This window comes from Triturus cristatus, chromosome 3_2 (assembly GCF_964204655.1).
Source record: "Triturus cristatus chromosome 3_2, aTriCri1.1, whole genome shotgun sequence".
In the NCBI taxonomy this organism is placed as follows: Eukaryota; Metazoa; Chordata; class Amphibia; order Caudata; family Salamandridae; genus Triturus; species Triturus cristatus.
In genome coordinates this window covers 946,048,600-946,063,364 of record NC_140584.1, presented here as the reverse complement: position 1 = coordinate 946,063,364, position 14,765 = coordinate 946,048,600, and positions in this window count along the sequence as shown.

Below are 14,765 nucleotides of genomic sequence, written 5' to 3'. Positions count from 1 at the left end.
CTGGAAAACACATGCACTCTCATGGAGTGCTTAACCCATAAGAAAAAAGTAGTACTTGAAAAGCTAGCAGCTGAAGCATAGAAACCAGCCAATCAAAAGAGATGGTAAAGAGGTTATGCTCTATGAGAGGGACAAACACAAGATTTACAAGCTGGAATGTGACCATGAAGCAGGCAAATAAGAGTGCCAAGAAAGGCAACCAATGGAAATGAATGGGCAGTTTACAAGTCCCTGCATTTTCTTGATAAGCTGCAATATGTATTTGGCAACCAGACAACTGTGTTGTAGGCTCAGCCTAAAAACCAATGAAATTCACCAGTTATGCTATATAACCCATAGGGCACACTATAAAGTAGCCCACCCACATACTCAGAATACTCCGTTGCCGACGGAACATAATAAAGAAAGGGAAAAAAGCTGTTCACCAACAGCAAAACATGGTGGAGGTGTGAGTTCTGTTGGGCATGGTATAACATGACTGTTTAATTTTATTGGTGTGTATCTGCTTGTCAGTGTTTACTGACATCATATATGCAGAGTTTAATATCCTATTTATTACCATTTTGGAGTGTAAGGAGGGGCCATGACCCATGAGAGGCAAAGCATTGAGTAAGTGATGATGCCCTTCCCCTTCCTCAACAATTTGTAATACGAGTATTTTATACTATGGGTGTTGAACTTAGCCTTCTCTGCAGTGTCGCCCCCAAATCTTTTCGCCTTCAGTCTTCCTGATGTCTGAATTTGTTTTTGTTGGCATTAGGACCCTGTGCACTTTACCGCTGCTAACCAGTGTCAACGTTCTTTTGCTCTCCCATTAAAAACATGATGTAATTGACTTACACCTAATTGGCACAATAAATGTACTTGTAAATCCCTTGTAACTGGTGCTACATGTACTCAGGGCCTGTAAATTAAGTCGTACTAGTGGGCCTGCAGAACTCATTGTGCCACCCACTAAAGTAGCCTTTGAAAACATGTCTCAGGCCTGCCACAGCAGCCTGTAGTGCAGTTTTTTAAAACTGCCGTTTGGATCTGGTAAAATAAACCTTTTGTCAGGCCTATACCTTCCTTTTTGATACATATAAGTCAATCCTGGGCTAGGCACTAAACAGTCCACATGGCAAGGTGCATTGTATTTATGTGTAGGATATGTGATTTTAGGTTGTACATGTCCCGGCAGTGAAACGCTCCTAAATTCTTTTTTCACTACTGTAAGGCCTATGTATCCCATTGGATAACATGGGGTTAACTTATTACAATTAAAATAAGTGATACGTTTTGATTGGGAGAAAATAGGAATATGGTGTTTACACTCAAATTAATTGTAATTTAAAACCCTCTTTAATGGTAAAGTTAGATTTTAAGTCACAATTCGGAAAATTGCATTTTTAGAAAGTTGACATGACTGTGAATAGCTTGGCAGTTGTCCTTTGTGTATTTCTCCTAGGCAGCGAGACAAACATGGACTAGTTGTTGGCAGGATGGGTCACCCTGCAACGATAGTTGGGGTGGAGCTGTTCCCAGCCCCACTTACATTACAATGGGCCTTTTCCAGCATACACACACAAAGGAACCTGACACCAGTATTTTACACCCCAGGCTACTTAGAGCCTTGACAGGGGAAGGGGGGAGCTTTCCAGAACCAGATGTGGGGTTAGTATAGAGAGGCACCCTCCTTCAAAGGCTGACACCACGTATAAATATTGGACCCCAAGAACCACTCATCAGATCCCTTCTGTACCTGTGGAAGACTCATAAGAAGGATTTCCCTTCTGCCTTGCTGCTAGAAGCACTGCCCTGCTGCTGGAAGGACTGCCCTTCTGCCTTGCTGCTGGAAGGACTGCCCTGCTGCTGGAAGGACTGCCCTGCTGCCTTGCTGCCTGAGGTAAAAGCCTGGACCTGCTCCTTGAACCCAAGACCACCAGAGTGACTCCAAGGGCTGGCTGGCCTCCTTAGTGAGCTACAGGGACATATCAAGGTCCAGGGACCTGTCCTGCATCTATCCAGCTGACAGATCTTCAACTGGACCCGCCTGAGCCCTGCTGGCCTGTGCTAGAGTGAGTCCCTGATCCCCAAGAGGGTCAGATGCTCCCTTGGTCTTGGACCCTTGCCTGGAATCAGAGTGCACTCCTCTGTAAAGAAAGGTGAAATCCTGAAGTTTTGGGCTCTTTGTGACAGCCCAGACTCTGCTGCCTGCGATGACTGTCAATGCGAAGGTCCGGTGAAACTGAGTGCTTGCACTACAGGACTGCCAGCGAAGACCGGCAACACAAGATCTGCACTTGGTGCTGCAGCAATGACAGCCAGCGGTGACTTCCAGAGTGAAGCTCCAGCAATGACCATCCATGACACCTGATCTGCTATTCACGCTACAGCAATGACCATCCACTATGCTCTTCCTGCTCCTCGCATTCCTTGAACTAGACTCTTTGCACTGCACTTTGGCTAGTTAACGTTTTAAGCTAGACTAGTCTGATTCCAGTATCCGGCCGGCACTCCATCGCAGTCACCCTAAACTTGTTACTTTTCCACAATCTGGCACGACCGGATGATCGTGAGTCACGATTTGAACTTTTAGGTGCCATATCTAACTAAAACTTTTAAATTCTATATCTCCGGTTCTACTGATTTGATTTTTCTTGTATCATTTTATTTACTAAAATGTACTTTATTTTTCTAAATTGGTTTGGGATTTTTATTGTGTGGTGTTTTCAATTTATTACTGTTTGTGTGGTGCATAACTACTTTACACATTGCTTCTATGTTAAGCCTGACTGCTTTGTGCAAAGCTACCAAAGGGTTAAGCACAGGTTATTTTAGTTACTTTTGGTGTTCACCCTGACAAGGACTGTGGTTGTTGCCTGAAAGGGGATTCCATCCTCCTCAACCAATGCCCAAATTCCTTATAATGCGCACTGCATGTATGATTTGGCCATGGTATTTTTTCATTTGTAATTGCTTTAAAAACAGTGTTTAGCCAAAACCAGTAGGCAAGGGGTTACATTTGTGGTAAAATCACAGGAAAAAGACCTGTGACTCTTAAGAGAGTTGTTTTCCTGTTGAAAGTATTTGTTACATGCCACCTGTGAGGAAGTAAAAGATGTTTTTCTCATGTCAATTTCGCTGTACTGTGGTAATAAACTCCAAGCTGACCTTTGTATTGTAGTACCAAATGTGTGAGTATGGATTTATTACTATAGTTGCTTTAAATAACGTGTTATTGATTGGGCTACATTAATTTTCACAAGTGTGAATCGCAGTTGTATGTTTCCAATAGGTTGTCCCTTAATTAAGAGGCCTCTTACTGAGCATATGAGAGAAAAACTAAAGCTCCTCCTTACAATATATTATTCTCCTGTGGAAGTCTGTGTACATGTTGATGTTAAAGAGTTGCCATGCGTCCTATAAACATTTTCTATAAAAAGTGGAGATTAATAAAGTGGAGTTATTTATTTCTAAATGTTTGCTGACAATTCTGAGACATACTTTGTTGTAGAATGTATAACGTAAGGGTGACTCACTTACAGACTGTTCAAATTGCAGTATGATTGTAAGAGTTGTTCTTCTTGTTGCAAAAGGATACGCCAATTAGTACTATAGTTGTTATGGAATATTGGGGCTCTGTCTACCTTGCTAAATACCTTCCAGTAAGAAAAGCTGACAGCAATCCATCATCTCTGTTTGAAGCTGTCATAAGTGATCAGTGATGTCATCAATAATATCACTTAAGATGTCATTAGTGATGTCATCAATGATGTCATTTAAGGTGTCTGGAGTGGTGAAGTATTTGAAGCATAAGCAGGTCATGACAGGGGTGCAAATTATAACAGGCTCAGTAAACTATAAATGGTGAATTTCAGTGTTTTATTGGTTTGTGAACATTAGTTTATATGTTATTATCACACCTAACTATACCATCACTTTAACCTTTGTTTTTTTCAGTGTATTTCTAGGGTGTTTTAAATGTGAGCTAAAATTGTATTACCTTACCTAACTATAATGTCACTTTAACCTTTGTTCTTTTTCATCAAATTTCTAGGGTATTTGTAAACGTAGGCTAAAATCTTATTACCCTACCTAATAATGACGCCACTTTAATCTGGATTTTTCAGTGACTATTTACTTTTTTTATAACGAAAGTTACGATTTTATTACCATACCTAACTATAACATCACTTACAAAAAAATTCCAGTGAGTTTCTGAGGTTTTCTGATCAAATTCACCTAACTCTCCCACTTTTGGCTGTTCGAGGCAGGGGTTGGTCACAGCTCTTACACGCAACCATCATGGGCAGCCACCCTCCCCTGCACACAGCCTTTGGCTGTGTGCTATAATGGGTTACTGCAGGGCCTAGCCTATAGCCAGATCCTGCACACACACCCCCACAACCAGCAACCCCCTGCTGTGCATAGTCTTTAGCCATGAACAGTCGGGGTTGGCAGTACTCAACCCCCACAAATGCCCAACACTGTCTTTAGAACAGAGTGGATACTTTTTTTGTCTGTGTGTTTTTTTAACATGTTTTTCTTATTTTGTGGATCTTTTACTGTTTTGTAAATTCTTTTGATATTGTTTTAATCTTTTCTAAACAATTTTTATTACTTTTTTAAACACATTTTTGTGTTGAGTTTCCTTCCAAGTGTAGTTCCATGGCCCTTGTAAAAATTCTTCTGTTAACTTCACCACCGGCCAAATCTTTATGACAGTGTCTGCAGCATATCCTGAAATGCTTCACGTTGTCATCATTTTCTTCCTCATCTTGTTGCAGCATATTGGGGACTGAGGCATTCATTAGTAATTTGAACAATATTGTTCTTTAATTTTAATGAGTCATGTCATCAATTATGTCATTTAACATGTCATGAGTGTAAGGCAAGAAGCAGTGCATGGTGGTGGTGCTGGTTATAGTTAATTGACTAAAGTATAGCTGGTGTATTTCAGTTGTTTTGGGGATTTTTAACACTGGGTGGTGTGTGTGTAAATATATATATATAGAGCTGGCAATTAAATAAAATATCATTGCACAGATTCCTGGGTCTAAGCTTGTTTTTCCTGAAAAGGCGGATGCTGAGAGCGAGTTAAGGAATATATATATAGATAGATAGATAGATAGATAGATAGATAGATAGATAGATAGATAGATAGATAGATAGATAGATAGATAGATAGACACATATATTCATATACAATCAGAAATGTTTCCAAAAGCATATAACTGTTTAAAAAGATTTAAAAAGACTAAAAGAGATATGAAGAAAAATTACAAACGTGTATAGTAATGCCCATTCAGGGCTGAATGTTTTGTTGGATTATATCTATGTGAGTGATATTTCACATACAACAGTGTAGGCACCTTACATGTTCTAAAATGTCCGAAATTTTAGGCAGAAAGGATAATAGTCTGTTTCCAATGTTTACACCCATAGTTCACCAATGAATTTGAACTTTAAATCATGTACTTAAGTGACGCTGTCTCACACTGCCGGTTGATATTGAGAAAGGCAGTTGCCGAAACGCGTTTTTTGTGTGTTTAATTCCAATACATTTTGTATCATAAGCTCCTGTGAGTGCTGGTACTTTTGTACTTGGTAGCAGTATGTATATATATATCTATATCTATATCTATCTATCTATCTATACATATATATATATATATATATATATGTATATCCATATAGTGTCCACAAGAAATGTGCGCTCTCAGTAAAAACACTCCGCATCCGTGTAATCTCCTTAAAGGTGTTTATTTCACAACTCGTTGCTCGCTGTGCCGTTTCAAGTCAAAGACCGTCCAGACCACAGCCTCTCTAATCTTACTGTTTCACAAGATGGTGTTCCTTGAAACACGCCGGCAGTCAATTTATCTGGAACATGGGATAAGAGTGGAAGAGAAGCTGGAGGGTTGGTGAGCTGTTGTGTGCTCCCGGAACTAGCTTTCAGACATTTGGTGATTCATATGTGTGCGCGGTTCCGAGCCGCGATGGGGAGCACCATCTTGTGAGACAGTAAGATTAGAGAGGCCGTGGTCTGGACTGTCTTTGACCTGAAACGGTACAGCGAGCAGCGTTATGCACACTTACCCCTTGTTCTTGGACCTTACTATAAGGACAATATATGTATTAATGAACATGGGCAAACACCCACTCAGGGGAGAGTGTGATTCGCTTCGGAATACAAGTTCCACAATGCCTTTAAAAAGTTAACACGTTACAAGAGCTGCCCACTAGGGGGCCATTGAAAGAATAAAAGCAGTATTTTTGCCAAGGTGAAGTGATTCTCTGTTGCCCTTTGTTACAGAGCCCCGAAGAAGAGGATTGTTCCTTGAAACGCGTCGGCAGTCAATTTATCTGGAAAATGGGATAAGAGTGGAAGAGAAGCTGAAGGGCTGGCGAGCTGTTGTGTGCCCCCGGAACTAGCTTTCGGGCCTTTGGTGATTCATATATATATATATATATATATATATATATATATATATATATATATATATATATATATATATATATATATATATATATATATTTATATATTAAATATTAAATATATATATTTTTGTTTTTTTCCAATTTCGACTCTATCGGCCCGATGCAGGGGATAGAAGGAGACGGGCAGACACTCTTTAGTTCACCATCGATAAGGCAGCAAACAAGCAGATATGTTTCGGGGGCCACCACACCTTCGTCAACTGTCAAAAAGCGTTTGCATTACTGGTATATAAATACACCCATGTGATTCGGTTTCAATAAACATTGAAATCTGACTCTCCTGATTCATTTAAGTAAACATAAACATTTCGGCCATCTTTACACATTGTTTAAACGTGACAATGCTTGAACGTATATGGCAGCTGATTAACATAATATACATATTGGTGCAACCACATTCCTATTGTATTAATCCTTTCAAATGAATACATGCATGGAGTAATCTTACTGCATGTATGGCAGCTGATATCTGGTTATAATAGGAGCAATCACGTGTGCAATAGTTGTGACAATGTGTAATCCCTCTCCCATTGAAATTCTTGGCATAAGAGGAGACAATACAGCGAGGTTTGTTACTCGCAAATTAAAAAATTGGCAGTAATGGTACGGGAGCTAATTAAAGGATTGCACAATATGAAAGAGACACAGCTTGTGATCTATGATTACTGTATGTATTCATTTTAAAGGATTAATACAATAGGTGTGTTAATCAGATGCCCTATATGTTGAAACATTGTCACATTTAAACAATGTGCAAGATGGCCAAAATGTTTATGCTTACTTACGTGAATCAGGAGAGTCCGTTTTCAATGTTTATCGAAACTGTATCACATGGGTGTATTTATATACCAGTAATGGGAATGCTTCTTGACCCTTCACCAAGAAGCAATGTGGTCCGCAATGCGTCAGGTTGTTTGCTGCCTCACCAATGGGCAATGGGGTATTAAAGAGTATGCTGTTTACTGCACTGTTGGGCCCCGGGGCAAGTAGGGTCGCAGACCAGTCTTTCCCCGGGGTTCTTTGCGCAATAGGTGGGAGGACAAGCTGGGAGTGGGTCAAGGGGTTGGGCAATAGGAGGTATTAGGGTGGGTATAAAGGTGCAGGAGGAGAGGTCTCAGCCTCTTCCTGCACCTGGCGAAACCGAGGAGGGTCCAGAGACATTTTAGTTAGCCAATTTAGGTAGTAGCGGGCCTAGTTAGGGTCAGTGCAGTGTGGTAGGTGATGTCCCAGTCAGCGGTTTGGTTCGTGCCTTACTGTGTCGTTTTTCAAGATGTCAGACCCTGACCACTAGGCAGTGCGGACCGCACTGCAAGTGCTCAGCCAGACAGGTCATGCAGACCTGCTGCGGCCCGGGCGTCTTGGACCAGGCGTGTGTCGGCATGGTCCGACCCCCACAGTCTGCATCTACAGTGTGGACCCTGAGACAGAAGTGGGAGGGGGCAGGTAGGTCTGGGTCAGAGACAGTCGACAGGCAGGGCAGAGCTCAGGGACAGCCGGTACGGCGGAGAGACCCGGTGGTGCTGGGGACCCCTCAGGTTGGAGCAGCCTGGGGGAGGTACAAACCTGCAGGTGTGGCCGGTAGGAGTGGGGTGAGGACAGCAGGGCACAAAACGGCCTGAGATGCTGGCCGGAAGCAGCAGGGGGGTCCGCGACGGCCTACCCTCCAAAGAGGGATCAGGCGATACCTGCAGCGGCAGATGAATGCAAGAGTGTGAATAGAAAGATTGGGAAGGGCCAGAAGAGAGTAGGCCATGATGTGATGTGGGCACCTGCAGAGGAAGAGTCTAAATTCTTGTTGGATTATGGGGATGAGAGTGACGAGTTGGAAGAGGGTGAAGTACGTCATGAAGATGACGTTGGTGTGGGGGTTTCTTGGGCACTTGGGAAGGCAACCAAGAAGGTTGGTGTTATGCAGGAGGCAAGTGCGGCCAAGGACAAGTCGACGATGATGGTCCCAAAGAAAGACGGAAAATGGGGCGAAGACAAGGAGGCCCACGGAGGTTTATCAGGTGAGGGTGACTGGTGGTAAGCATGGGAAGGGGAGCCAAAAGGCACTAAGAAAAAAACCTGCCGGTGGGTGTGGGAGACGGGTCAGTAAGGGACGCGGGTGTGCCCACTGGCACAGCAGCGGCTCCTGCGTTAGGCACAAAACAAAGTGGGGCAAAGCTTTTAGTGGGCACTCGTGTCCAGACGGACAAGGAAGATGGGAGTGCAGGGCAGGAAGAAAAAGGGGATGACAAACATCACAAGAAACTGATATACATGGTCGTGGCAATGCCTTTAGGGTCACATCTGTTGGACAAAACAAAAAGCAGGATATGGAAGCACGAATACGTCGACGTTTTCAAGTTGCTTCATAGGAAGATTCAGGCAAAGGAGGAGTCAAAAGAGGAGGAGTGGGAACTAACAGGGAGACCAAGGGTGTCAATCAATATGGAGGACTGAACCTCAGCTTTCCTAATATATGCTAGCATCTACTGTGAGAAACATTTGGACAGGGCAGTCGCCTTACTGAAACATATGGACATTATAAGGAAGGCGCAGATGCACTTCGGGGGTTTCACATGGTTGAGTTACGATGAGGAGTTTCGGGCTAGGGTCAGCGTTAACCCATATAAACCGTGGGGGAAAGTAGATCAGGAGTTGTGGATGCAGTGGATGTCATCCACATAATCCTTGGCATCCACACATACGGCCAGCGGCCTGCCGCTGATGTATCGGTCTTCCCCAGCGCGTTCCGCCCAGACAGGTGTGGGAGGGGCTAGTTTTAGCACAGGGGCATGCTGGAATTTTAACAAGGGTTTCTGTTCCAGACACCCTTCCAAGTTTAAACACAAGTGCTCCTAATGCGGGGGACGACATCCACTTACACAGTGCTTCACACTGTCCACCCCAGCAGAGCAGTGGAGGGCCTCAAAAGGCTGAGGACAGGCTGGGCCAAAGGGCTCCTATCCCAGTTAAGATCGAGGCCATGGGCCCATGGCTCTCAATTTACCCTGATAGAGAGGCTGCCTTGAGAATACAGTGGGGTTTCATTGAGGGTTTTCAGGTGGGATACCAAGGTCCCAGAGAAAGGAAGTGGGCAGATAACTTGAAATCAACTTGGGAGTTGTCAGAGCTAGTAGCGGCGATATTGGAAAAAGAAGTCAAGGAAGGGAGGATATCGGGCCCATTTACTGATTGGCCTATGGAGGACCTGATCATATCACCTCTAGGGGTGGTGCCGAAGAAAGAGCCAGGGGAATACAGGATGATTCACCATCTATCTGGGCCTGAAGGAAGGTCAGTTAATGATTTCATTGCGAAGTAGGATTCAAGAGTGCTGTACGCCTCAGTAGATGATGCGGTTCGCCTGGTGAGGTCGTGTGGGCAGGGAGCCATAATGGCAAAATGCGATGTAAAGTCGGCGTTTTCGCTTGCTGTCTATACATCATGCGGATTTCTCGCTGCTGGGGATGCAGTTTTGGGGCACCATCTATGTGGACAATGGTTGCGCAATTTCTTGTGCACTCTTCTAGATGTTCAGCACTTTCCTACAGTGGGTTTTCGTGAGGAGTAGTGGTCATCGTGAGGTGTCCCATTACCTGGATGACTTTCTGTTCATAGGAAAAGGAACTTCAGGGGATTGTGGATAGCGGCTGCAGCAATTTCAAGAATTGGCACAGACATTTGGGGTCCCTTTAGCGCCGGAAAAAACAGCTGGGCCCAGTTGGCTTTTCTGGGCATTGAGTAGGACTCGGTCCAGTGGGTGGCAAGACTGCCTAGTGAAAAAGTGATGGACATACAAGCTTTTCTGCTGTGGGTGGTGGGAGAGAAAAAGATCGACCTGAAATCAGTACAACGATTGATGGGTTTCCTAAATTTTGCTTGCCGGGTGGTGGGAGCGGTGAGAACTTTCTGTCGGCGCCTCGGCATGGCCATGTCTGGGGCAGTTTTACCACATCACAGAGTCAGGCTTTCGATGGGAGTCAGGGCAGACTTGAGGGTTTGGCAGACTTTCTTGGCAGATTTCAACAGGGTTTCTTTGGATTTCGTGAAGGACAATAGTATCTGGCAGGATCAGATTTTTTTGGATGCAGCAGGGGCCTATGGTTTTAGACTGTTCTGGGATGGTCGCTGGTGCGCAGAGCAATGGCCGGCGCATTGGGTGACACAGGGACGGAGCATAGCATTTTTAGAGTTTTTTCCACTTTTGGTGGCACTGGCAGTTTGGGGCACTGAACTACAGGATAGAATGGTGCTGTTTCATGTGGACAACATGACTGTGGTGGAACTAGTGAACAGGCAGAAGGCAAGGGACTTTAGGGTCTTGTGACTGTTGTGAAGGTTCATGTTGAAGTGCTTGAGGCTGAATGTGGTTTTTCATGCTAAACACGTACCTGGGCCAGTAATGACGTTTCGCATGCTTTGTCTTGTTCGTAGTGGTGATGATTTTGAGAACTGGTGCCTGGAGCGAACGTCCACAAGACAGAGCTGCAGGACGACATCTGGGCCTGGGTGGAGTGAGAGTGTTAGGCCTGGTTGAAAAATCCTTGGTGCAATCCACAACACGGAGCTACAGGCTGGCGTGGTCTGAATTTGGCCATTTCATGGGACAGACGGTAGATACATGGAACATGGCAAGACAGGACACTAAGCAGGTAGTGATGCGTTTTGTTCTAAGTTGTATTGACAAAGGTTTGTCGCAGACAAGGATAGCAGGGAAGCTGGCAGGGATATCGTTTTACAGCAAGCTGTACTAGGTTTTGATCACACAAAAGATGAGATCCTGAGTAAAATGTTGAAAGGGTGGGGGCATGAACAGGGGTTGGGAAGGAGTGGGCCCCAAGGGAGGCCATAACGTTTGAGTTATTACAAGGCCTGTTGGGGGTGTTGCCAATTAGTTGTTATGACACATTTGAGGTATAAGTGTTTAGGTTATGCATGGTTTGGATGTTTTTTTGGGGCCTTCCGAGTCTCGGAGTTGTTGGGAACAATGCAACAGGCTGGAAGAACATATGAAGAAGTGAGATTGGATCAGTGCTGACTGGCGATTTGGCTGGGTCATTCCAAGATGGACCAGGCTGGAAGGGGTAGATGCATTTGGTTGAATGAGAGGGGTTGCAGTGATGTGTGGCCGGTGCAAGAATGGCGGGATTTCCTAGCAAGAGCTGGACGGCCTTCGAGAGGTATTTTTTATTATGCATCAGGGGAATGGCTGACCGTGTTTCAGCTGCTGGCGGTGCTGCGCATGGTTCTAAGGTGATTGGGTAGGGATCCGGCCAGGTATGGCACACATTCTTTACGCATTGGCGCTGCTCCAGTGGCAGCGTGCTTAGGTTGGTCCTGGGACAGAATATGACAGATTGGGAGATGGAGGTCTTGGTGCTGCGAGAGATATATGTGCAAGTAAAAAGGTTGGAAACAAAGAAGGACAGGGACAAGGGATGTGGCTACAGGAGTAAGAGAAGATGGGTTCGTTTGTGCACTAATATATTCCTTTTTGTCGCAGGTTGCGTGGGCGGCCCAGGAACCAAGACAGTTACCTGGATTGTGGGACATTCTTTCGCACATTGGTCGGCGAAATACGCAGATCGGTCTATGGTGGTAACCTGGGTCTGAGGAGCAGCCATCATAAAGTGCATTGGTGGGGTAAAGGAGGGATGCGTTGGTGGGCTTTATTGCTGTGGCTGACAACAATGGTTTCAGAGCGAGGTTGCCCCGATATGTTGGTCTTACACATGGGCAAAAATGACTTGAAACGGTTATCAGGATTGGCAATTTTGCAGCACATGCTGAGGGATTTGGAGTTGATGAAACACAATTTGCTTAGTATGGACCAAGTTTAGAAAGGGGTGGTTAAGCATGCAGTCGTGTAAAAAGCCCGCAGGAAATTGAATTGGGCAATGAGGGTTTTCTGCCAAACTAAGGACATTCAGGTGATTGCTCACGTGGGGCTAAAATTGGAAGAGCCGTTGTTGTTCAGGGACGATGGAGTGCACCTTTTGCAGCTTGAGAATGCCTAGTATATGATGAAACTGCAGGATGTGATTAGTAGGTTGTGAAATGAATCCATCCGGTGCTGCAGGAAAGAAAAAGAGTGAGGCGAAAGGTACGCAGGAGAGGGGGGCAGGTAACCACCCTATGGGGGTTCCCTAGTTAGCAGTACTTTGGAAGGGTGATGAGTCATGTACGGGTGCATCCACGTCATAGGTGGGAAACAGGTGACTAATGGTGGGGTGTGGGATGCAAGAGAGTGACAGCAGGAAATCCAAGAGAGGATGTTGGAAGAAAAGTGAAGACGATAATTGAGAGATCGCAGAGTGAAAGGGGATGAGCGAAACAGGTGTGATGGTTTGAGGATGGATGGAGTGAATGAGGGGAATGATGATGGGAAATGTTATAGGTATTGATGTTATGGTTAATGTTTATTGTTACAAACTTGTCCTAATAAAATGGCCTTTTAGGCTTCAAGTACAGCGTGGAGTGTAATTATTGAGCGATGACGGGCCCCGGGGGAAGTAGGGTCATAGACCAGTCTTCCCCCGGGGTTCTTCGAGCACTAGACAGAAGGACAAGCTGGGAAGGGGGTCAAGGAGTTGGGTAATGGGAGGGATTAGGGTGGGTATAAAGGTGCAGGAGGGGAGGTCTCAGCCTCTTCCTGCACCTGGCATCACCGGGGAGGGTCCAGGGAAATTTTAGTCCACCCACCCACCCTACAAGTTTTAGGGCTGGGACGTGGGTGAGATTAGCGTGCTAGTTTAGGACATGTTGTGGGTTTCATGGGTAGCAGTACTTTGGAGGGGTGATGAGTCATATACGAGCGCATCCACCACTCGAGAGGATGTTGGAAGAAAAGAATGGAGAGATTGGTGGAGGTCACAGAGTGAAAGGGGATGAGCACAACAGGTGTGATGATCTAAGGATGGATGGAGTGAATGAGGGGGATGATGATGGGAAATGTCTGGGGGGTCAAGTCAACCTAATCCCAAATCATATCTAACATCCTATGTTTAAAGAACTATGTTATCCAAAAAAGAAGGACTCTCGGACAGAATCTATTCTATACTGACTGTGTGTGCGTGTACAAGCGTCTAAGTGTCTACACTAAATGCGAGGGCAGGAATCTTCCATAGTAACAGGACTATGAATTACTTGCATAAAGACAGAGAAGCCGGGCCTTTTGCTCGGTAGCTGGAAGAATGTTTACTTAAACTACTAGGCAGGAATGCATCGGCTGAGGGGGAAGCAGATAATTCGAAGGTGAAATACAGTTCTTGGCAGAGAATAGGCTGATGTCAGGCTTCGTGAGCCGCGCAGAGAATGAGACAAAGTTCATGGTCACAGATGCAGGCTCAGACTCGAGTTTTCAGAGGCAGAAGGCAAGAAGAGTTTGATGACAGAATCAGGGCCTACTTGCCTGGAGTAAAATGGCATAAGTGAACCATATAAAGCCGGTGGCTTTTCATACTTAGGAATGGAATATCCGGCCTATTCATGGCGGATCTGACAGAGGACATGTTGACGGTGGACGCACATGTGTTTGCGTCTTCATAACTGGAACTGGAGGGAACATACATGTACTTGTAACATGCACATAGAACCGTTGGGGTCCAAGATAGGGGACATAACTGACCAGAAAAATCCATATTTCCACATTCCCTCCTTGTCCCCTACTTGCCCGTCAAGAGATATCAATCTTCATTAATCCATTGATCTGTTCATATAACATCATTTGTTCTTCTTTCTTCTTCCGTGACGAATGAGATCTTGGTGGTGGAATACACGATGTGGCACACAGACCACAGATCGCTGGTCCACATTGTAGACATAGACAGCAACTGAATAGTATGAGAAGGCCAATACCTAGGAATGATAGAACTCTCCATCCCCAGGCTGATATCACACTCCAAAACCAACCGGACCAAGTCCAAGTGCCTGGGTTCTGGTGTATCTGGCTTACAATCTTATGAAGGCGAGTTATAGCTTTATATACAGATGGCGAATTTTCTGGTATGAAAATGCAACAGCTTGATCCGATGACCCTACAAGCTCCGCCCCTATCAGCCAGGATGACGTCAAGGACAAGACGATTTTGAAGCACAACAATCCGCATAGCAGACTGCTCTTCTGTTAAATTGCCTAAAGCGGAAATAGTTTCATTCACTACTGCTTCAAGGGTTCTAGTTAATCTACGTATCAGCTTACTATTAGTAACAGTACCTATATAGGGAAAGATGCCTTTATTGAAATCTGTGTATTTTTCCCATGCTGTTTCAGTGTAATCGACAATTGGGAGATCT